Below are 24,928 nucleotides of genomic sequence, written 5' to 3' on the forward strand. Positions count from 1 at the left end.
TAAGTGCCTGACTAGTCAGCCAGGAAAAAGACACAGACTACTAAGTTACCAGAAAATCCTCCTGATTAATTCCCTCTCAGGGGATAAATGGAGTTTTGCTTAAAAACATAACCTTTTTATTTTTTTTTAATTGCTTTTCTTTTCCCTGAGCAAAATATTTCATTTTTTCCTGGAAAGAGATCCACCCTAGTCTAGCAACTGAAGATTAATAAGTCACTGTTATTGCTAAATCAAAGGCAATGGAGGAATGCTTGCACTCCAAGCCTTCATTGACTCCAGGAGACTGTACTGGGACCTCTAGGGGAAATATAATATGAGACTAAACAGGTTTTCCAGTAATCGCATTTATTCATTCTTCCTGGTGCAATAAGATACACCCAAAGTTACTCTGTATTAACCAAGAACATTGTTAGATTTCCAAGTATATTTTGTGCTGCTAAGTGCATAGATAAACAGCTTGAGGATACAGTTTAATAGTTCCCCTCAGTATTAATGATCAAAACACACACACACACACACACACACAAATATGATTCACACTTCCACTGAAATAGTTAAATGCTGATATTTAAAAAGGATCTTTCCATAACAGGATTGGGAATATTACCTCTGGGCTAATGAGTACAGTAAAGGAAATTAAAAGAGGCTGCAAAGCAAAAGGAGAAGTAGAGCTGGCCCTTTCTGAAGTCAGTGACAAAATTCCTTTAAACTGCAGTAAGACAAGAACAAGCCCCAGCAGCCTGGATTGACTACAAAGCCAAGGGAGATTTTAAAACATAAGTAATAAGAAGAGGGAACTGTACAAAGATTACTAATACTAAGAAATTAGGAATCACGCCTTTTAATATTTAAAACACTCCTCCAATTACACATTTTAATTTGTCTTTAGGATTAGTACAATATTATCAATACAAAAGCAAGGATCTGTCTTCTCAGTCTAACTGTGTTGGTTTTCCCTTCACAGTATACATGCAGTGTAAATGCATTCATATTTCTGTATATCTTTACCATGTGTGCCTGCAGAGAGGGAAGGACCATAGTTACATGGGCAGGAAACAGAAAATGTTCCATTTTCCAAGCTTATCCTTGCCTTTAAATCATTGCAATGCCAGATTCTATCAGGAACACTGCTTTAAAAAAATTAAAGAGAATTTCAGTTCCAGATGGAGTCTACAGTGATGTTACAAAGATAATATAAGAAACAGAAAGTGGAAACAGATGTGTCATTTTTAAGGAGATGGATTACATTAGCATAAAACTCTCCAAATGGTCTGTGAGTTGTGACATCTGCAGCAGTATTTTCAAACCTGGGTAGTTCTCTCCCCACCACGGGTTTCCTGGTTTGGATGGTTTTTTCTTCCTTTGTCACTTCACAGATTGTAAGGAACCATCTAGCCTGACCCTCTCACAGGCTGCAGGACTTCCCACAATTAAGTCCTAAAAAAAACTTGCCGTAAATTGCAGCAGTGGACAAACTATGACAATAGTTGCTAGCCATACTAATGTTTTTTTGTCGAGAGAAAGAAAGGCAGAAACCAAACGTCTCAGGAGAGCCATCCTCTGATCCTGCTCACAGGATTGTCACCTCCTTCTCTCAGTCATTATCTCCTCTGTTATATTGCTGCAATGTTGCATAATTCGGTGAATAACCATCCCACATAAAAATTAAGTATTCTCTCTCTTTCTGCATTGATACATCAGACAGGACCCACCTGTCCTCTGACAGCTGCCAGAAATGGTTAAAATGTGAGCTACCATGATGGGGTTTTAGTCTATGCTATATTACCAACTTTTCATGTCTTAACCAGAATGCCAAATGAAAAAACAAGTGCCATTGTCATTAAGAACCAAACTTACCTCAATTTATTCAAAACAAGATATTAAAAGCTGTTTGCTGTGAAACCGTGTCAACTGATGCTGACACTAGGACCTTCCTTTCATTTTTCACGTGGAAGTTCTTCAGCAGCTTCCCACAAATCCTCCACCTACTGCAGTCACCATCTTGTTCCTTTAAAACATTAGTACGGTATTAATTTTTCCCAGCTCTAGATTAGAATAAACATTTACAGGGGGGGTTTATCATACCAATTTATTTTAAAATATCTAACTTGGACGGTATGTGTTTCATGTCCTTAAATACTGGATGACATGATTACTTACAGAGCAGTTCTGCCTCTCTGGGTCATTATAGACAATAAATAGCACTTGTTTTTAGCAATGGAACAGTATAATTTCAACTTTCCTTAACATATTTGAAAACTTCCCTCTTATATTCTGCATGTTCTGTCTCTGTGGGGTTTGGGGTTTTTTATCCCTTAACAGCTATTGAATAATTTCTACCTTCCTTAAGGTCCCTTCCAGCCCAAACCAATCTATGATTCTGACTTGTACCATTATCAAATTTTTTTCTTTCTTCCATTTTTATATAAATTTAAATTTTTCCTGGGCTTATTTTGTTTTTTTGTTTCATATCTGTTTCCACTTTCTCTTTGAGCCAGGGTTTCATTTTGTTTTGTTTTGTTTTGTTTGGGTGGTATTTTTTTTTAAACCAACATGGCCTTCTCTCTCATTTGTGGTTTTTGAAGCGTTTGGTAAAATATTCCTAAGCAGCTCCCAATTATCATTCACATTTTACTGTTTAAAAGCTTTTTCCCCAAAGATTCAGCTCTTAATTGCTTTCAGCTTTATGAAACTGCTCTTTCAAAGCACTAAGAGAGGGGAAATGTGAAGCTGTTTTTTACATTTTTTTCTAGCTTGAACACTCTTTTGCTTTGATATGCCTAATATAATGTTACTGAAGATGTATGGCTAGGCATTAACAATAGCATTAACATTGAGTTTGAAATTCCCTTTTACCTAACAACATAGGTTCAGTAGAGAGCTAAGTATTCCAGAAAGATTTTTCAGTTTAAGAAACAGGTAAAAAGAAATTCCTATAACTTCTATAATGCTGAAAATGGTTGCTTAAATAATCAATTGTCATGGTCTGTTCTGTTACTTGGTGCTGTAATATTAGTAGAAGAGGAAAGTTAAAAGCAGGATTTGATTCATCATTTGGTACCAGATAAATAGATAAATATTCTTCCTGCAAGACCAGTCAGATCTTCTCAAGAGACACACTCACCACTGCACTTCAGATTTTCACCATTCCTCTTAAATGGTCCTCAAGTGTCTTGACTTTCACTGGATGCTTGGTGAAGACGGATACAGGATTTTCAGTAGAAAAACCACGAGGGAACTGGGGGCAATGGGGTTCCAGAGAGCAACATACATCAGTTTCTGTATTAAAAAGTAATGAAGTTAATGTATTTGAAATAAAAATACAAATAAAGTTTGAATGCATCAAGAACTGGACTACATCTATGAGCAGGTGAATAATCACACTGTCATCTCTCTGAGTTGGCAGATGCTTCCATTTGCTCAGAAGAATTACCACTGGGTGACAATATCTTTTTAGAACCTATCCAATCCCAAATTTTCAAATTAATTCAGAAGTGAGATGGATAAAAATAAAAAATGTGGCAGAGAATAACATCCTTCTTCATGCTTGTATTCAAAGTTTAATACATTTGAAACTGATCTTCACTGCTGACCCACTGAATTAATCACAGAAGTTTTTCCGCAGTGTTACAAAATTTAATTATGGGCTTTGTTTATGGATTCAGAGCAGAATTTAGATCATTTTTCCAATGAGCTCCTTAATAATCTAATCATCACTAAATAATCACTATTCTCTTCTTAACAGGATTAAAAGATACATAGTAACTCACGTGAATTACAAGAGCATTAGTGGCAGTAGTCATTTGAAGAGATCCAGTGTGGAATAGGCAGAAGTAATGTGGATGCCAAAATCAATTTCCTTATTATTGTAGGAGAGCTTGTGCTTCTAAAACAAATTAATTAAAAGAGTTTCAAGATTATACTGCGAAATATTTTTAATAATTTAGTTGGAAGGGATGAGGGGTGGTCACTTATGGGAGAGATTCAAAGACAAGTAGTCTTTCAGGTTTAGTGATATGTCAAAACTGTTTCCAGACGACTTTTAGGTATGTGGTTTGGATTCTCCCTTTGACATAATCAGCTTCATCTCTCAGTGCTAACATGTTTTTTCTGTGTCTGGTCAGTAAGGAAGATCCAGAGGGAACCTGGATAGTTGGGGGAGGGAGAGTGTTTTATTTACAGTGTAAGCATGGAGATGTTTATTCTTCAGTGGCAAACACATTGACACATCAACCACGGTGCTGAATGTTCCCAGTTGAGAACTATTTCAAGAATAAGAGCAGACTCTGTCTGGTTAGCCCCCTCTATTTTGTGTACCAGAAGAAGGGAACAGATTTTTTTCAAAGCAGTCAGTCTTTGTTTCACTAATGTCCACAAAGTGAATGATTTAAGCAGATTATTAGAAGAGTTTGACAACTGATTTGAATAAAACAAAACAGAACAGAATGATGAGAAATAAAAATAACATTTTGGCTTAAAGAAAAAAAAGCTTTTCAAAGAAGGTGTCATAGACTGAAAGAAAATTTTGATTTAGAGAGTACATCCCCTGAAGTGCCTATAGTAAGAATTTGAGAAACAAAACTACATTTTAAAATGCTTAAGGTTTTCTCCTAATAGCAAAAAAAAAATAATAAATAAATAATGCTTAAAACTATAGGGATTTTGGTTCCATTTATTAAGGAGTTTTAAAACAACATAATCTAGTTTCTGAATAAATGTCTGAACAACCAGATTATAGATATGTATAGATATATGGAAAACCAGATATATATGGTTTTGAAGGTACCCTCAAACTCCTATTCCTTTTCCTCACTTCATATTAAAACCCAAAATGATAATTGGAAATAATCACAGGTTTGAAATCTGCTTTCTGGTCTCCCAAGGCAACGAACCAAATTATGAGGCTGGAAAGTAATCTTTTTCTGTGCTCCAAAAAACTATTCAGATAACTTGCATAAAGCAAAACCCCACTGATAAAATGGGTCAGACTTTATCAGGATACTTAGACAAGACCACTAAAGCACTCTTATGTGTACAGTGCTGTTAAAAACCTCTAGAGTTGAAATCTAAATCTCCCACTTTCTGATCTCTGGCTATTATTCACAAGACTGCTCAACACACACCCCAATGTGTTAAGATGAATGTGATCACTATGTATTAGGAGCCTCAGAAATCACACAACTCGAAACAAAACCTTCAGAGAACTAAGGCAAGAGGAAGTCTAATTTCTTGACCCCAAACCTTTTTAAGCAGAAGGCAGGCTACTGACAGGAATTTACACAAACCAGATGAGCTTCTGGTGCACACTCCAGTCATCAGCTCAAGAGACTGAGACTGTCTTTTGCCAGTCCTTTCTGGGTGCTGTTGCATCAGGTTTGCTCTCAGGAGCTGCATCATATTTCTAGTTCTCCATCACCTACATATGCACCAAAATTGCATCTTCCCTACTAATGCAAATCTTGCTCACCATGTAGTTATTTACAGCTTTGAAATTTTCAGAGCAAACTACCAGTATCTCCATGCACAGATGTGTTCAGAAAGGCCCAGTGTAACCATTCCATACCTTCCCAGGCTTCTGCTAGATTTACACACCCCAGGTGCACACTGGAGTACCACCTTGCACTGAGTCTCTCCACAACTGAGGCCAAGTACAATGTTTGGTGGTCTTCTCTTCCTCTGATACTCACATTAGTATTTATATATAGTGTATATATATATATATATATACACTATATATACTATATATACAAATACATACTGCTCAGGAATGGTACTTTACACTGTCCATTTCCATTTTATAGATATTACTATCTGTAGAATGACCTTCCTTCCTTAGCAGCTGCCTGATAGATGTAGGTACTAAGGAACTCAGTTTTTCAAATGAGAGGAGTAAAATTACGATCTTAAACATAGGTTTGAGGTTCTAGTCACTTCCTCAGTACAAAGAAGCAGAAGCATGGACAAGAAAGATGATAGGGGAGGGAAGGAAAGAGCAAAAGAAAATATGCATATGTGTATATGCATACATACAGATATACATAAGCAAATAAAAATGAGAACCAATATGAAGACAAAACAAACTGCAATAGAAGGAAGATTCTAAGAAATGGTGGTGGAAAAGAGAAAAAGAAGCAACAAAGTATTAAAAAAAACCTTGAATCTGTAACGTTCTATTTCTTCTTGCCTCCTTTGGGCTCAGTTCCCTGTGGATATAACTTTTCTCTAGTCTCTCAGCCTCCTTTGGGCTGAATTCCTGGGATCCTCCCTCATAGGGAGTCCCACGTATCTCAGTCCTTATTATTTGAAGAAAACCCCCGAGCTCGTTAGAATCTTGTTTCTCGTGTTTATTGAAGGATCCTTACAAAACTTAACAGGTCTCTCCAGGCTGGTTACAAGATCAATCTTTGCAATTTGGCACATTTCTTTCTTCTGATGGTACAAACAAGGCCTTGTGGCTCACTTCGTGTCTGACGCACAAAATGGCCTCGAACTACGCAGTTCTTTTATCTTTATACCTATTCTTACCCAATTAACAATAGACACGTATATTATTTTTCTTAAAGACCCAATGACCCATCACCTCTGTGATGCACTGCGGCGTTTTCTATCCAATCACTTACTATTACCCAAAAACCTCTAGGAGATGAACATGAAGAAGAAAGAAGAAGGAACAAGGGACAACACCTTAAATCCTCCATCTTGTCTCCTGTTCTCTAAACTACTTTTTCACCCAGTGATTTAAAAAACTTTCTAATCTACTCATTTACACTTTTTCTATCTAACTTTAGCATTTGTTCTCATGTATCACCATGAAAACATGCCCATGAATTTCATATTATATGAAATTCAGTGTTTCTTTGAATTCTAGAACTAAATATTAAAAACAAGGGCACACACACTGTATCTCAGACTCCAACAGAATCAACTGATCTTTTTATCAGCCAGGCTGTAATTAAATGTGAAAAAACCCAACCTTTTCAATTGAAAAATCCGTTTAGAAAATGCTATTATTAGGGGAAAAAAATACACGACAAAACTTAATTTTTGTCACACTTAAAATGCATTAAGTGTTTATTTTCCTCCTACCTTTATCAATGGGCATTACAGTAAATCTGTTGATGCAAAAAAATGTTCTTAGCTCATTTCCAACCTGATCAGGCCACTAAACTTGAAAAGTTACCAAGAGGGAAAAATACAACTGATTGAAAGAGTTTAATTAGGAGATCCTGCTGGATTATGTCATCGTTCCTTCTATTCAGAATTTAATCTGTTGTAAATCTGAAGATGACATGGATAGAGAAATAATGATAAGGGGAAAATATAAAGCAAAAGCCCTTCTCACTTAATTCTCATTTATGTGTTGTTATGTTATTCAGCTGGCACTCAACCTGGGCAGAGGGAGAGATTTAAGAGAAGCAGCAACTCATCTGAATGCCAGCAGTTTTCCAGAAGGAGGAGGAAAATGCATTTTCTTTACAAAATCTCAACCGCTTCAACGTGGCAGAATATGTCTGAGAGAAGAAAACCTCCATGGGGATTACAGTTAGGAGACTGAAGTTCTGCAGGGGTAAAAGGCTCCCTTCTAAATGAATGAGACGTGTGGGAGATCTCGTTCCTCTGCTGGTAATGGGCACAGACAGCGATGCAGTGCCACAGCTGCCCCTCTCCCCACGCCAGTGACAGCACTGATGCTGCTGATGAAAATGAGATTTCCCTGGGTGCACATAGAGTATGAAAACCAAATAGGAAGGGACAGTGCCAATGAGCTTTTTTATTACTCATAGGAATTCTGAGGAGATTGTCAGGGAAATGAGGATTATGAGGAGACAGGCTGCACTGAAGACTGAAGGTGATGTCTTGAAATTCTGGAATCAAAGACAAAACTTCCCCTGGCACCTACAGGGCCAGGAGCTCATCCTCTGTATGTAAAATAGTGAATGCAAAACTTACTAAAGGGAATGAATAATTTTCACCTCAGAAATAATTCTGTTAGGGAATCACTCCCCCTGATAAACATACCATGATGATTTAAAAGCAAATCTTTACATTGCCTACAAATGGAGATATAATTAAGCTTAAAATGACCATGAGAAAGAAGCTTCTAAGATCGTTGAATGCCTGATATGGCAGCATGTTAATTTGTGACAAGATTCACAGCACTTCTCCCAGGCTGAATAATTTGGAATAAACTTCAGAGCACAGCAGAGGTATGTCAGTTCTGGTATGTCAAGGGAATTACTTTGAAAACCTCTGTAAAAAGGCACAAATATGGTCCTTCTAAGATCAAACACAATTGAATAATGTAGCTTTAGCCAGCCTTGGTCATATTACATGTATTAATCAGCTTATTTTACCTAGTAACAGGAGAAATGCTACTACTGAAATGAAACATTAGGAACACCAGTAATCCAGAATAAAACTAGCCTGGATGTGAAGCTTACATCCTGGTTTCCAAAAGCTAAAATCTACCCCAGCTTCTTCTCTCTCTGCTCATTTTCCTCTGCTGAAAAGTGACAGTGATTGATATCTTCTCCCACCCTAAGTATGCTGTGGTTATTTCTCCTTCTGGTTAGAATTAAGCTAACAGCCCAGCTCGAACACTCACCCATTTAGATGAAGTATTTATTAGCCACGAATCCTTCTGTTCTTACACCACCTCAAAGTTCTTGTGTACGTCACTGAGGAGCACAAAGGGAAGGATTCTGGCATTCAGTCGGAGGCTCCAGCACCAAACCCTCTAACAAGGCGAGCAGGCATGGAACGGCTCCGAAAGCCCAGATGTTTAAACCATATGAGGCTGCAGAAGAAAATAAAGAGCAGCTGGATTACAAAGGAGGGGAGGATACAATGTTTGTGTATGGTTAAACTACTGTAAACTTTGAAATCTGTATTATGGAATCCATTAGGAAACCCATAACTTTGATTTAAAAGTAATAGTCGTAAGATTCTTACTTAGCCATTATTTATGGTATAATGAGAAGGTACGTTACTAGAATCCCACAAACTAAATAGATGGATTTCATTAAAACTGTCCTGATGAAGAGTAAAATCGAAGGAAAAAGGAAATAACAACTTTTATTTGATGCCAATTTATTTTCATAGGCTGCTTTGCACAGCAGAAACCTAGGAAGATGAAAAGACAGGGAAAACCTTTCCCTCTCTTCCATAGCAGAGAGAAACTTTTTAATGGTATTTGAAGGGCGGAAATGACCTACTTCCAGTTGCTTCTATATTAAGAATCTGGCTACGTATCCAAGAGTTGCCTGAAGAATCAAAGCAATGTACAAATTCAAACCAGGATTTATTTGTCAACACTTTGGTTAAATAGAAAATTTGTTGCTAAAGAATGTGCTGTAAAAATGAATGCTTGAAAGTGTGACCCAGTAGGGTCCTTCAGGGACATAACTCCAATATTTGCCTTGTCTCCCCCCAGCTCTCTCCTGCTCTCCCTTCCTCTCTCCACTCTGATGACTGTCCTGGGGAAGCAGAAATCACAGGAGCATTATGGCTTTCTGCTCACCCTTCTGGTCACCTTTTTACTGCAAAGGACCCACAAACCAAGTCTGCACAAAGTGCAGCCAGGACTGTTGTGGTATCTATTGGGGTTTTTTTGCAGGGATCCCCTTCCCACTCAATGAAGCCCCAGGAGTTCAATCCGTCCCTGCCCTAAAACTGTTCCTGCCACAGGGTTTCTTCCCAAGACAGAGCTCCTCCAGAAAAACTGCCAAGAACAGAATAAAGTGGATGTCCTATCTCATGGATTTTATTTTAAACAAGCAAGGTGGAGGAGACTGGCGGGAGCCTGGAGGGCTCACCTCTGTGCTGGTAAACCACAGGGCATGCACAAAAAGGCTGCTCTCCTCCTCCCCTAGAACAGTCCATAGAGGTTTATGCTTGGGATAGCATGGAACAGATGATAGGTGACATAGCATCACTTCTGGGGCTGCACTCACCCCCTGCTAGGAGGAAGAGGAATCCAGTATTTGTATGTTATTATTTTGTGAGGAAACAGGAAGGACACAGGTGACTCCAGAACTGTTAACTTTAGTCTTAGGTTATAATTATGGACATCATATAATCTATAGTTAATTTTACATTAATCAAAGGGTGCTGCCCACAAATTCTATTTATTTCTCTATTTTACATCTCAAATGGCCGCTATGCACCAATTAGGCAGTGCTGCCACTTTGCTGCACCCTAGGTTGTGTTTCTGGCACGCTACAGTTGGCTTCCCAGGCATGCCAGTGCTCTTGTCATTTCAGCCCACACTCACCACCTCCCAAGGCAAAGGACAAGAGCTGGATGCAACATTCTAGGCGAGTGCTCAGCCAGCCTCAGGTCAGAGGTGCTAAAGCTCCTCCAGCTTCACTGGAAACTCTTCCCCTTGATTCTACAGCAAACTTACTTTTCATGACATTATATCAGGAGCATTAGATTCCAGTGTGACTTGAGCCTTCTCATCTCTTCACTTGTAGCCTTCAGACAAACTTTTGGCTTATTCTTCCTAAGTCTGAGCCTTTGCATTCCCTTTTAATGGTATCACCTTCAGATGGCTGGAGCTCTCATGCTCATTTACTCTTGTAGCGCTACCCTCCAATCCTTCTACCACAACAGCATCATTTCCCAATCTGTGTCACCCACATATTCTGTAAGGGCCCCCAGTGTGTTGTGCTGAGCCCCCAAGATCAGTGGAAGCTGAAATCTGCCAGCAAAAACTGCATCTCATTGAATACCTGGAAAAACAGATATTTATGTTTCCAGCTTTTCCTTATGAAGTTGCATCCAGTGGTGTGCACATGTGTTTCTCAGATGTACCCCTATGTGCACACACAATATCAGCACTAAAAGAGCAGGCTTTAAAACTGCTCAGTCATTTTGGTAGTTTTGCACTCTCAGCTATTGAATTAATGGCCTGAGCAGCTGAATTTTGTTTGAGATGACATGTTTTCAGACAGGCTGTAAATTCAAACTATGAAGAAACTTTGATACTCCCAATTCTTGTTCTTATTCTAATGTTTTAAACTGTTCTTCTTGATTTATTAGGAGTTAAATAATCATTGCAAGAAAATTAGAGCCATTAAGTACTTCTCACTCATTTAATTTTAAATCTACGGACTTTTGACCATCACTGCCTTACAGTGACACCTTCTGGAAAATCTAGGAGGAGAGGCAAAGCTGTTCCATAAAGGGAGAGTGTTTAGGGGACAGATGTGAATCAATACAGATCAGCTTTGGAGCACTTATTCCTGGTAGACTTTTGATGTTCAAATACATGTACAGTGCTATTACAGACACCCTACAGTTCAGCTCTCTCCAAAAAAACAAATCTATTGCTGCGTCATTAATCTGCTTGCATTTGTTTTCTTCCATAAAGCAGTGTTAAAGTGTAGGGTAGTCATAATGTCATTCTTTTTAGCATCTCAGAGAGATAGAAAAAAACCAAAAACTAGAAGCCACTATTTTTGCTGGATTAACATTTACTCTCTTTGAAATATTGTCTAAAAATATTTCTATATGTTAAGAGAGAAATCTGTGTTAATGCTAAATCTTTAAGGGACAACAGTAGCTTCAGTACACAGGTTTAGCTGATTGGACAACTTGCTTGATCAGAAAAAAAAAAAGGGAAAAAACCCCTCAAAGTTCATTAGAGAAAACTAGCAGAAGACGTGAAAACACAGTTTCCACTTCTAGAGAGCAGTTCAGCTGCTGACAACCTACTGTCATGGCAGGGCTCCCAGTTTCTGGGAGGCTCCCTCAATGTTTAACACACAAAGGAGTTACCCTGGCACCAGCAGCAGTCTCTGAGACCACTCTCAATACACTGTCACAAGAGTGGCTCTGTTGCGTCTCACCAGACCTAGAGAAAAGGAAGGCTTTGAGATTGGCTGCCATTTAAGCAAATGAAAGTTTTACAAGGAAGGTCTGGGATCTGGGGATGGCCACGTTTGGTTAATTAGCAGAGTTACATTGATGAGCAGCTTGTGCAAGGATGGTGTAGGAGTAGAGACAGTTTATTATACAAAGATGAACTCTAACATAAAACGGAACTGTTAGCCCCCCACAAAAATATGGCAGGGTGATTTTCCAAATCCGCAACTATTGACGTCACAAGAACCAAGTCCAAAATGTCTCAACATCCTTACTCACGTTGTCATTGATGACCCTTGTGCCATGAGTCTCCATCCACTTGTAAAACAGTGCTAGCTGTAAATTTCCAGCTCATTAGTTACGATTGCAAGCATGAACTCAGCACAGCCATGATGATTTAAACCAGATGAGTGTTGACCTTTAATTTAGACACAGGATCGTGTGGGAGAGGAAATTGTATTACGTGGGAAAGAGTCACTACAGCTATCAAAATAAGGCATTAGTCAGGTGAGCTCAGCTGTACTCACAGGAGACTGACCCTTGTGCCCAAATCCACCAGGGCTGGCTGGCACTGTCTCAGCCCAGAGCAAAACACATCTGGGTGCTGCAGCTGCCAAGCTCTCAGCCCTGAGAGATGGGGCAGGCTGGCAGGGCGGTGGGACCCGCCACCCACCCAGACAGGCTGTACCCCAAGGACCTGGCAGAGAGACAGCCCACATTTCCCATCTCAGCCTGCACAATTCGTCTGTCTGGTCCCAACGTGGTACCAGCATGTGGCCAAAACCTGCATTCAGTCTCAAGAGGTGGAAAATTGTCCCAGTGCTGCCAGCAAGAGAGGACTTCAGTCTTCAGGAGTCAGAGAACTTTACAACAGAGATCTTTCCCAACTTTTCATTTCTTTCCAAAGATTTCTGTTGTCCTTTTTGCATTGGTAGTTTCTTTACTTGATGACATCAGAACGGGCACTTAACCATTCCCAAAAATAAATTGCATATAGCATCACAAAAAGGAGACTTTGCTAATTTCCAGAGGAAAACAGGAGAAAAATCCACTGAGCAATAAAAAAAGATGTCTTATATTCAGGATGGATCAATGCAAACAGATTTGGTTTAAAATCCATGAAGTCTCTAAACTTGTAGGTGCAATACGGAGAGAGCAAGATGGAAGGAAACAAAATGTGGACTCACTGGAACTCATGGGAGAAGAAGGGGAAAGAAGCAGGTATAATCTATGCCTAGTGAAGGCACTTCACCACAGTGATGTGATTTAAAGGGGCTTAGCGCTGGAATGCAGCTCTTAAAATTTGATTTCTTTTTTTAGAAAAGGGGAGTCAAATTTGTCACAATAAGCTCAGAACAGCTTACAATAGCTGCCACCACTGAGGCTCCAGAAACACCACTGCAACAAAAGCATTGAGAAATTGGAAGAAGAGGCTTTTGATGCTTAAGATGGTGACTATGAGGTTTCCTTTTTTCTCAAAATCTGCTGAATTACAGGGAAAAATTATTCAAGATACAAGGGGTACATGCACTTTTCATTGACAACTATGAGAGTCACATAGCTGTAACAAGAGGTTTATTTCAGCCTGGATGCAAACCATTGGTCTTGAAACCATGGAATGAAGGAGAGAAGGAGAGAGGGAGACTGAGACACAGAAAGAGAGAGCCTGTGTATTTGCAAAAAGACACAATGTGCTGCCTGTTTCTGCCGGGTGAAGGACTGGGAGCTTTCTGTACTGTCAATGTGGTTACTATAAACTGCCCCTGAGAAAATATTTAAATGTAAGTTCTTTTCAATTCAAGAAACAACCTTCAAAAAGAACCCTTTAATAGTAACCCATGTTAATTTTCTACAACAATAACCAGAAGTCAGTTTGCCAGTTGATGTTTTGCTTTTACTAGAAAGCTTGAAATGGAAACTGTGGCCTTGGTGAAAACTGTAAAATTCCAGTAAATGGGATTAGTCATCCTTTTGTGTGCCCCAGTTCCACATATCAAATAACAAGCAGTGACACCCTCAGCTAGCAAATGGAAGTAAATATACTTCAAAAAGAAAAAAAAAGCCTCAAAGAGGATGAGTAACATTTGACATTTTCATGTACGGAATTTCTGTAAATGTCTCTGTCCCAGAGGAGAAATATCTTTCAAAATATTTATTTCATCATGGTATTTCTCTTTGATAGAATACTGTGAAATCCAGAGTGATGAAATCCTTAATTAAAACATCTTAACGTTTAACTCTTTGCAACCTGGGATAATTTACAAATCAAGATTAGTATAACAAATGGCAAAGGGGAATGGATTTCAATCTTTTAGATAGATTCCTGCAGATTGTGGAAAACTTCACTGCCTAATCTCTCTCCATCCAATGTTGTGGGCCTTTAATTCCACCTTCAAAAGAAGAATTCCATTGAACAAGCAACTACTCCATTGAGAAAGCAGATATTTATCACACTAATACTGTATGTCTAATCACTTTGGTTTTGATGGAATATGGTTAATATTTCCCTCCCAGAACTCACTCTCCCCAGCAGAAACCTCATATATTCAGTTTCTGCTGATCTTGGCTATACAGTGTGTTTTGTCAAAGCATGGTGCACGCTGCTGCTTGCACAAGCAAGGAAACCCCACTGAAAAAGTTGCATATATTTAGTTTCTAGGTTAACTGACTGTTGCTATTGAGTAAAGCACCTGTGATAAGATTTTAGCATACTGAATGGATCTTGAACATTGAGATTTCCAGTCCAAACATGCTGTCAAGCACATGGTATAATAGGTCTAATTCTTTTGATCCATGGTCAAATTAAAGGCAGTAAAAATCCATTTAGAAGTTGTAATTACAAGTTTCAGTAATTCACACAAAATGAAAACAACTCTAGCAAACCCAAATCCTTGCAAGTGCTTACTGTTTTTGTCATTCTAACTTCATGTCATGGACCAGAAATAAAAAACCCTACATAATGCCTCACCAGCATCAGTTAAATCCTCACCATTTCTGCTAGCTCTGCAGCAATGGAAACACCCTCAGTAATTTCTCTCCGTCATCATCCATGCCTGATGAAGCCTGATGAAGAAGAGTCTTCAGAAACTCCACCCTGGATGTCTTCTCTCATCAGTGTTAGCGTGAAAGTCAGAATGGGAGAGCTCCAACATCCGGAATACCCATGGCCCATCTCTAAATGGACAGGTGAAGTTCAGAGAGTGGAATTCATTCTCTTGGACACCTGCAACAGTAGATTTACACCTCAAAATGCTTTGTTTTAAATAATAGTCCCAAAAAGGAAAGGTTCTTTTGTTTATTGCAGTTATAAACATCAGTTGTGCCACATTCCTCCTATTAGAAAGAATGGAAATTTACCTTGCCTTTTGAGAAGGGGATAACCCATACTGCACAACTGGGCAATTCTTTGCACATTGCATACAGACATTTTGTGGATTTCTGCTGTGGGCAGAGCTGGCCATGATGCCAGCAGAAAATCACAAATGCCATCAAAGCTCTCCTTTTAAGCTGCAGCTGGCTGCCAACTGTTTAGCAGCTGCAGAGGAAAGGAGGAGAAACAGGGAAATTTTACAATTTAACATCATATAGCTTTGGTACAAGTAATTTTAAGGAGAAATTGAAGAAGAAAGCAAAGACATTAAACATATATTCTGTCCCTTGCCTCCACCATTTTGAAAGGAAGTAAGAGAATTGCAGGGAAATGACATGGCCATTTACAGACACCAAATTCCTGTATCAGCTGAAACTCCAATGATAACAGAACAGAACAGAACAGATTATACCCTTACCTAGGTAGGAGAAAGGCTGGAGTTTAACTGCTCTAATAATATCTAATATAAATATCTAAAGGAGACCATTCTAAGTCTGCAAAATAAAAATTCACAAAATTTTGACATTTGAAGAAAGCAATGGAAGATGAAGAGATGACTCAGGACACCAGAATCATTATTACCATGTGAGACACAGGACCCAGCAGTGCACTGCTCTAGGCTCACAGCATTCGCTGATGGGAACATGTATCACCCATTAAACTAGGAAAAAATGCACAAAGGAAGAGTGGGCTATGGGAAAGAATTTCCAGTAAAGCTGCACCGGCATGAGTAGCACAGACCACATAATCAGACAAAGCAGACCCACCACAGGATAAAAATTAGTATCAGAGCTACATGGTTCCCCAGGCTGCCTGTTAAAGGGGACCAACAGGAGACCCCAGAGAGAAAAATACATAGAAAACCAGTATAGGAGACCAATAGGAGACCACAGAGGAGAAAACTTGGAGAAATGTGTTGCTGGTTTTCTAAACATATTGATATGGGAGATTTAAACTCATATGCTAATTATTTTCTCATTAGAAGAGTGCTGTTGCACTATTTGCAGACTAAGTTACTACTCAGCATGTGCACTTTGTCCCCAGTCTCTCCCTTAGCAGGAGCTTATTGATACACACTCCCTCATATGGAACACATTAGACATTAAATATAAAAGCTGTTTTTGTTTTTATATAACTTCACACACAGAGAAAATAATACCCCACAGACCATATATTAATCATGTTTACTGATCTCTGCAGAGTATTAGTACACTTTGAAGTCAGCCTATTTTGCCAAGCCTCTGTCAGCTGAAGCCATAAATTTTCTGCTTTACTCCTTGTGTAACTTTTCCTTTCTCTCCCCACCCCAGCCCTCAATGAGGCAAGGTTAGATTTGAGCTAGATGCCTTTCTATATTAGCCTGCCAAATCATACAAGATGTGTGATTGGGTGACTTTAATTTGATGTTCAAATACCCAAATCATCTTTTCTACCCAGTAAACTTCTCAAAAAGCCATCCTTTTCGAATCATTCTGCAACAAAATGAAAGCTTTCCAAAAGCACAATCAGCACATCGTTAGATAGCCACATTTCAAGCCTAAGGCTGCAAGTTACCTTTAAGAAGTAGTGATTATAAATAAAACGTCTGAGATATGGTTTCCCCACACTAGGAACCATAGTAATAATACATTTTTAATTGAATAGGTATTTTGCATCGGAATACAAAAACTTGTTCCAGTTTGGAAAAAAACCAAACAACAACAACAAAACCAGCTGCTAAAACAAACTCAAAAGCTGTGCTGATAAAACTGAGCATAGAGCTGTGCAGAATTATCTGCCCTAAGACACAATGCCACCTAGCAGTGGAAAAGGAGCTGTCTTTCAGCCATCAGCTAGTGTAGGCATGCACAGACATGCATCCACAGGATAACAGCATCAGCCAGTGGCTGATGTTCCAAACATCTGTCTGCAAATCCTGGTCCTGTAGGAATACCTCTTGAGAGTCTCTCAGCAAGAGTCACTGAGATTTATTATGAAAGCCATGTATCAAGACACTTACTGGATGCCAAAGCAGAAGCATTGCTTGATAAGAGCAGCTCAGGAAAGTCAGTCTAAACTTCACCTGCTTCCACCATTAGCACCAGCTTCAGCACGGCAAACAACTGCAGTACTACAAAAACATAATCCTGTTCCTTCACTCAGAATAGAAACACAGAGTGTGTGTAAACAAGAAAGACACACAAATTTTGGCTCTAGCTGGCATACAAGTCAAAATCAAGGAAGCAAGAAATTTTCCCTGGAGTCCCATCAGCACTAGTGATTGTGGCTATGCATAGTTAATATCTATATCCCTCTGCATTGCTTTTAAAAGTCTAGGCTTCCGATTTTGGCCCTCTGAAGAGTACTGAAGCAAGCTGCCTACAGTAGCCTGAAACCAGTGGTGAATATACATGACCTTCAGTATATTTTTCATAATAAAAATTATTTCAGTGCCTAGTTGCCATTTGACTACAGTTAATTAAGAATAAAGATAGCTATCTCAGCTGTCAAAGACAAAAATTAAATGGCCTTGAAATCTTATTGACAGTCTCTTTCCTTTGTTTTCAAAAAGACAGTCCTCACACAGCTAACCAAGCAGCAGCTGACAGAGTACACAGAAAGCTGAAGTGCCTCTGAAACTACTGCTAGCACCAAAAGCAGCAAAACTGGCAAAACACCACACAGCACTTCAAACACATTAACTTCATTTAACTGATTTATATCTATAACTTCAGTATAACTGATTTAGTTATTACATGATGATCAGTATCATCAAATATATTAGCAGGAGAGGCTAGTCAGTGTTACATAATTGTGGCATGAAAGACTGACATTAAAACAAGTTCACATAATCCACAAGGGAGTTATTAAAGAAAAGAAAAAACTAAACTAAAAGCTAAACTCTAAATTTCCACTTTCTAGTTTTATATCTGAAATCTAACCTCATAGGAGTTTGATTCAGTGTATTAAATAGAATGGCCTCCTTGAAAAAAACACCTGCCAACATACTTATTGCACCCCTCTTCATAGCCTGCCCAGAGTCCACACACTCTTTTCACCACAGTATGGATAAAGGTAAAAGATCAGACACACTTTTGAATGCTTTAGAATTTGTTTCTACTTTGAAAGAGTTAGTTATCAGGGCTGTGATACAATTCAGAGGCAGTTTTCTGACGAAGCTGAAATGGTCACTCTCCAGGGCTGGGAAAGGATGTTACTGCAAGGGTTCCATTAGTCACCAAAGCATTTTTCTCTTAAATGTGCCAGTTTTTTGACCTTGGAGGTCAGCAATAGACTGTGCATCTGTTGTTGGTAGGTTTTCCTGAAGACTCATATCTAAGAGCTCAGGCTGATGTTTCCCTAATTGCATTTCCTTTCTTCAACAATTTGCCATGGCCCCATTCAAAAAGGGGCTCATCACTTCAACCTGGAATTGCTTTTTGAGGCACTCGGGGACAGGGTCTGCTCCATTACTTCTGGCTGAGAAAGAGCTGCCAAGCAGAGCAACCACAAACCTTTAGATCCCAGTAAAATTAACCAAAGGGATCTATTCAGAGCAGGGAAGGGGAAAAAAAACCCCAAAAATATAAAACTTAATCAGAGCTATCCCACAGCAGCAAGATACAAAGGAGCCACAAGGGAGCTTTTCTTTGCAATCAGCTGCAGGCAGAGAACTTGTAGTATATGGGCAACAGTATAAGAAGGGAAATGACAGCAATTATTACCAAAATAAAAAATTATTGCCAAAACTGCAGGAATAAAATACAGACTTTTTTCCCCAAATAATTCAAACAAGTGGATGAAAACTACAAAAAAAAAATTCTTCTTTAAGGGTCTCTTTTCTTGTAAAAGATAAATAGCTCAAAGCAGGAAGCAAACACTGTGACACATCAAGGTTATTGATGGTAAATGTTCTTGTTTCCTGTAAGAATTTAGTGTGTTTTGAATGGCTTAAATAGAAGTAGAAAAATACAGAAAATACTTCTGCAAAATACAGAGGCAATCTTTTTTTCTTGCTTTTCCTTCCATGTTACTTGAATTGCTCCTTTTTTCCTTTCCATATTTTAAAGGAAATACCTTTTAAAACCTGTTTGGATTCAACCAAGTTGTGATATACAAGAAAGGCAAAACACTGTGTATCCTAGATATGCTTTCTCTGTGTGTAAGACCAAATATTTACAGTGCATATCTCTGTGAAAAGCTACACAAAGCAGAAAGCAGTCACCTTGGGAACAACAGACACAAAATATGGATTAATAATGAAAATCAAAATCTGACATCTGAGAGTTCCTTTTTTAAAATAATAATCCAGAGAAACAACCAAACCTGCACCACAAAAACCAAAAAAACCAACAACAACAAAAAACACCCCCCAAAAGCAAACAACAAAAAAAATCAAATTAAAAAAATAAACCCCAAAACAAAACAAACTCACCCAACTAAATAAACAGAAAAACACCTCATCTGCTCTTGATTTCCTTAAAAAATATCCTTAAATCCCACCAGTGAATTTGTCACTTAGAAGCAATATTAAATGTACAAGCTACCCCTGTGATCAGGACTGAGAATAAAACAAGTTTACACAGGAACAGAATGGGAAAATTTTTAAAAGGCCACAAAGAAAAAAAAATTGCACAGGCTTTCTGTGAAATTGCATATCTGGAAAAAAAGTCCATAAAACGATATATATTGCCCTGTGGCAACACTTTATCAAGTAGACAAGCCTTTTCACAGGGCTAAATACAACCTGTATTTAATGTATGAGCATTTCAAGTTTGAAATCCAATGAAAGTATATTTACTCTCAAAGCTACTCTTTCAAACTTTATGATGTATTTGTATAAAATACATTAATTTAGTAGAGGATTATGTATGGTGGCTAATTCTTTCCTATTCACTAGGTGGCACTATGAGTCCAGCAGTGAATTTAAGGCTCATGAGTATTTTCTGCTATAATTGTTACAGATGTCTGGCTGAAAAAACAACATTATCTTTTTTAAGCATTATTTAAGAGCTCTTCTGGGGTTTAACTTGACATGTTTTGTCATGTTGAGCAGGAAAGCAATTTTTCCATTAGAAATTAAATCCAGAAAATGCAGCATATAAATCACTTTATATTTCTCTGAATGGTGATAAAACTTCATAAACTGAAAGATCCAGCATGGGGGGGAGGAAGAAACAACAAATTTGTGCCTTAAGCTTGATATCCTAGATGTTTAATGATAATCTGAGCTGCAATAATACTAATAATATGTGGTACTTATTTTATTTGTATCTATTTACTTCCTGATTGCTAAAACATAAGGCAATAGCCCATATAGTAGGTTTGCTGATCTTTATTGAGAAAAATATGTGAAAATTATGGGAATAGACTTTTATTAACCTGACGAGCTAATAACTTGGGACACAATATCCAGTGCTTTCCACTGAAGACAAACATACTTTCAGGGAGGGTGGATGTGCCAGCCCAAGGGTTTCTCACCAAAGCCTGCAGCAGGACTGATGGTACAGGAAAACACACTGAAACCTGCTCTGATCTCCAGCATTGGTTTGGCCAGCAAGCCAATGTTTCACAAGGCTGGTTACCAAGAGAAAGGTGGAAAGAAAAGCCAATTTTGTTTCAATAGTAAAGGAAAGGCCCTGCTGTTTGCCTGTGCTGTTTCTCCAGCACTCTTGGTGGGTTACTTTTCCTGAAGGCCTATCCAGCTTGTCTGTCCATGGGCTGTGGATGCAGTGGGTGCAGCCAGGAGCTGACATGGTCTCTATCCAGCATCAGCCCATGGAGAGGAAAAGCGAAGAAAAAGTAAAGTAAAGTCAAAATAATAAAGTGCTCTGTCAAAGCGAAGACCCAATGTTTGCCCAAGAAAGGCCAGAGCCCCATCCCCTTGGTGTCTTTTCCCTGATGTAAAGATCATGTTCATCCTGAACATGATCATTTTTTATGTGATCATGTTTTATGTGGTCTGTGGTCTAGCTACAAAACAGAGCTAATGGCAGACAGTGCTGCATGTGAGACATGGAAAGGAGAGCCAGGATTCCAGGGCAGGTCTGACAGGTACCCAGTGCACAGGGAAGAGGTGCAGAGCCTCTTGCAAGGCCTTATGAAGTCCACAATTCATATCTTATTTGTGTGCCACAGAAAAGAAGGGCCCATTCACATGTGTGTCCCAACCCTCCCAACAGGACAAATTCCAGCCTTGCTCAGAGAGTAAATCATGCACTGGGTTTCCAAACAACCAAGAGCCCTTTAGAATTAGGTTTTCAAATACACTTACCAGTTTGACTGCTTCTGAAAATCTGGATCTCAGGTGATGAAATAGGAGATGGGGCAAATCTGACTCTCAGGAGGTGTCAGAATCATAAATGTGAGAGATGATAATCCCTCCTAAATCAATCCTTCTGTATTAAGTGTATTTTAAATGTTCCTAAGAAGGATATTTAAAAAAAAAATAAATAACACATTACTATTCACAAGAAAGAGTGCTTATGAGTAATTCCTGAGGTCCTTTAAAAGTATTTATTTGAATGTTTTTCTTCTTCCAGTTTGTCATGTGCTTACATATCAAAAGTTCAGGAACAGGCACAGAGCACCACTGTGCTCCCAACCAGCTCCTTGAATGGTCCCTTGGCAGCTGTAACTCAGCAGGAAAGCTTAGCTGCTTGGATGTGTTAATTAGTTGGCAGCTCTCCTCAAATTTTTAACAGTAATGCTTAGTGCTATAGCTCTGTCTTCAGGCATACACTTTCATTTTGCTGTTTGACCAAGCAAACCCTGAAAAAGGAAGAACAAGTGCTGAATTTAATAGGAGTTAATGCATTACTTTGCAAGTGCTTCATGGCTGAGAGTCTAAAGTCTTCCTCCCAGCAATGTGACCCAGACAGCTGCAAATCTCCAAGTAATGACCTCTGCTAAGTGAGTCAGTGGGTTGAGCCCAACTCCCAGCAGATAAATAGCACCACACATCTCCCCTTCAGCTCTTTACCCAGGCTTGGGCAGGAAACAGGGCATGTGAGCCTTGTCCTGCTGTAGCTGCTGTACCAGCTGTACCCCAGTGCGTGAGTGTCAGGTTGGCGCCGCAGCTGAGACCTTGCAGCCGCAAGTGACTGGATGTTCCTGTCACACAAACTACCCGAGAGCACTGGCAGCCTCCAACATCCACCAGTGTAAGCACAGTTTAGAGTATTCTGCTCAATCTCCTCTACACCAAGGGCTCTTTCAGACAGTGCATTTCCTGGCACCTCACACACTGTGGATGCTTCAGTTTCAGAGGATATTTCAGTTTCCAGAAAAAGAGTTGGACGAAAACAGTCACCTCTAAGCACTGGAAGGGCCCAGCTTTCAAAAGCTTGGAATGTTTTTATTCTTTATTTTGGGAATAAGCAATAATAAGTAATTAGCACCCTCAGCATTATTTCTACATCCATTTTCTGGACCTCATTAACAAAGTGCACACTGAAAAAGTTTCTCTCATGCATATGTTTTCTTCTGCAGCTTGTCCTTATGGCCAGGTAACAATGTAAGAGAATTTCAGTAGGCTGTAGGGAGTAGAGACAAGCTAAATTAACCTTGAAAAGAGGTATTGTAATCTACAGCCATATATCATAATTTGTACTTGTTCAAATTAAATGCATGAGGTAAAATACAGCACATTAACATATTTAGAGGGTCATTAAGGCAAATGGAGTTTACCTGGTTTTGTTTGGGTGACAAAACATTTAACCACTGCTCATCCACTTTGGATTTATCCTCAGTTTAGATGTATGTTTCTACAACTTCCATACAGCCTGTCTGTTCTTCTCTTACAGTTGAGAAAAGGTCAAGGAAGTAACTTTAACCTTCATATATATATTTTTAATTATATTGTTGTAGTAAAAATGCCATTTCAGATGCCATTTGTGTGGCAGAAAACAGCTGACAGTAAGTGTGGCCCTTTGAGATGACAGGGCAAGAAGACAAGTTATGTTTTAATGAAAAAGCTGAAAAGAACCAAAAACGTTGCTTGTCCCTGGTCCAGAGGGAGACATCAGTCAGAGGGAGAACCAGCAGCCAAGAAATACCACACTCATAAAGTGGGCAGCTGGGGACAGGACTGGCCACTGCCACCCCTGCATGGGCCAAGAAGGGGGACCTGCAGCAAGGCTCTCCACCCACAGTGGTCTCAGCCAGACAGTTTTGATAAATACTCCCTTTAAAATCATTAGGAATATAGTTTGTTTATAAAATATTGTGTCTGAAGCTCTATAACATTTCTTTTCTTTAGACTGACATGCCAACTGTTAAATATATGTCTTTAAAAATAGTACATGCAGTAGGAACATAAATGTAAGGTTGCTTGTTCCACTAGAAAAATACCAATCAGTGAAGTGATTCAGGTTGAACAAGCAGTTCCTGCTTGTTGAGGACCCTTGGTTTGGAGCTGAATAGGACTGCAAATGTTTACTCATACCACTGTACGTTGAATACGGAGATATTATCACAGTGCTTGAAACAGTATTTGTTAACTTTATTTCCAGGCATCAAACTGGGGAATCAGTACAAAAATTCAGAAAAGAAAGTAATACTTTGGTAAAATCTTCACTGCCCACCATTGTTATTTTAAGGAGATACTTTAAAGAGGTCTAATATTTAAGTATTGGCTTTGCCTTATCACTACAGGAATATTTCAGGCACTACAATTATTTTCCCATTTTTAATGTAGAAAATACAGCTCCAACTGGTTGGGTATCCCACAGCTATAATTACTTAATATCTCTAAATTTTTCTTTATGTATGTCCCCCTGGATTCTGGGGTTTGAAAGGGGCCACTGAGCTGAGTAAAGGTAATAAACATGACTATGGTGGCTTCTCTGTGTGACACCCTCTCCCAGCAATCCCAACTCATCGCAGTCATTGACCAGGCATGCAGTTAGCTAGCACAGAGCCAGAAAAGCAGGCATTAATTAATATTGTCATATAAAACCTGTTTAAATATGTTGCAATCCACCCAGTTCAGCTCAGTTTCCAACCAGGAGGTGGCAATCTTGTTTCATGCTTGTGCTGTTTTCAGCCAGACTCCAGCGTCAGGGCTTTGACCTGTGCGAGCTTGCAGAATAAATAATGAAACCAACTCAATTTTAAATTGGCAGCTACATCTTATTATAGGCACAACATCAAAAGAGAAAAAGAAATCTCATCTCTAGAAATAAAGATATATTAAAGTTGAGCATTCCAACTGGAAATAACAGTTTTTAAAAGTTGTTCTTGGTAAGTAGAATTATTTTGCAACAGGTCTCTTATTTATAATTACATTTAGGGCTGAGAAACTGATCATGGGCTTATTTTATAGGCAGAACTTTTGAAGTGGAAGTAGGTTCAATTGAAAGCTCTTCTTTCTTACAGGAGGTGGGATTTTTGCCTTCCTCACAAAATGAGCACAGAGGAGCTCAGTGTGGGACAGATGCTGTAAATTTTGCTTCCTGAAAGAACCTGGAGTAAAATAAAAAAATTAATAGGTGTCTGAACATACAAAAACGTTATTTGAATATGTACTAAAAAAAATAAAAAATGCATCCACTACAAAGAAATTCAGCCCTGGTTTGCAGGAAAAAAAAAAAAAAAAAGAAAAATAATTTCCTACAAATAAAGAAGAAGGAGCTATTTCTTACACAGGGCCTGGATCCCACCTGCAACACCTTATCCAGTGAAGGAAATGGGAGATTTACCACAACAAAT

The 24,928-nt window shown here is 38.8% G+C and overlaps 1 long non-coding RNA gene across 1 annotated transcript; it reads right to left on the reverse strand.

Annotated features, from left to right (window-relative positions):
• Window positions 1–382: 382 nt before the first annotated feature.
• Window positions 383–15,567, reverse strand: LOC107214509. Its single transcript, XR_004495801.1, has 5 exons — window positions 14,858–15,567; window positions 8,606–8,797; window positions 3,771–3,886; window positions 3,125–3,279; window positions 383–2,008 (listed from the first exon to the last, which is right to left on the reverse strand). It is a non-coding gene; the product is annotated as an uncharacterized LOC107214509 (long non-coding RNA).
• Window positions 15,568–24,928: the final 9,361 nt, after the last annotated feature.

This window comes from Parus major, chromosome 2 (assembly GCF_001522545.3).
Source record: "Parus major isolate Abel chromosome 2, Parus_major1.1, whole genome shotgun sequence".
Classification (NCBI taxonomy): domain Eukaryota; kingdom Metazoa; phylum Chordata; class Aves; order Passeriformes; family Paridae; genus Parus; species Parus major.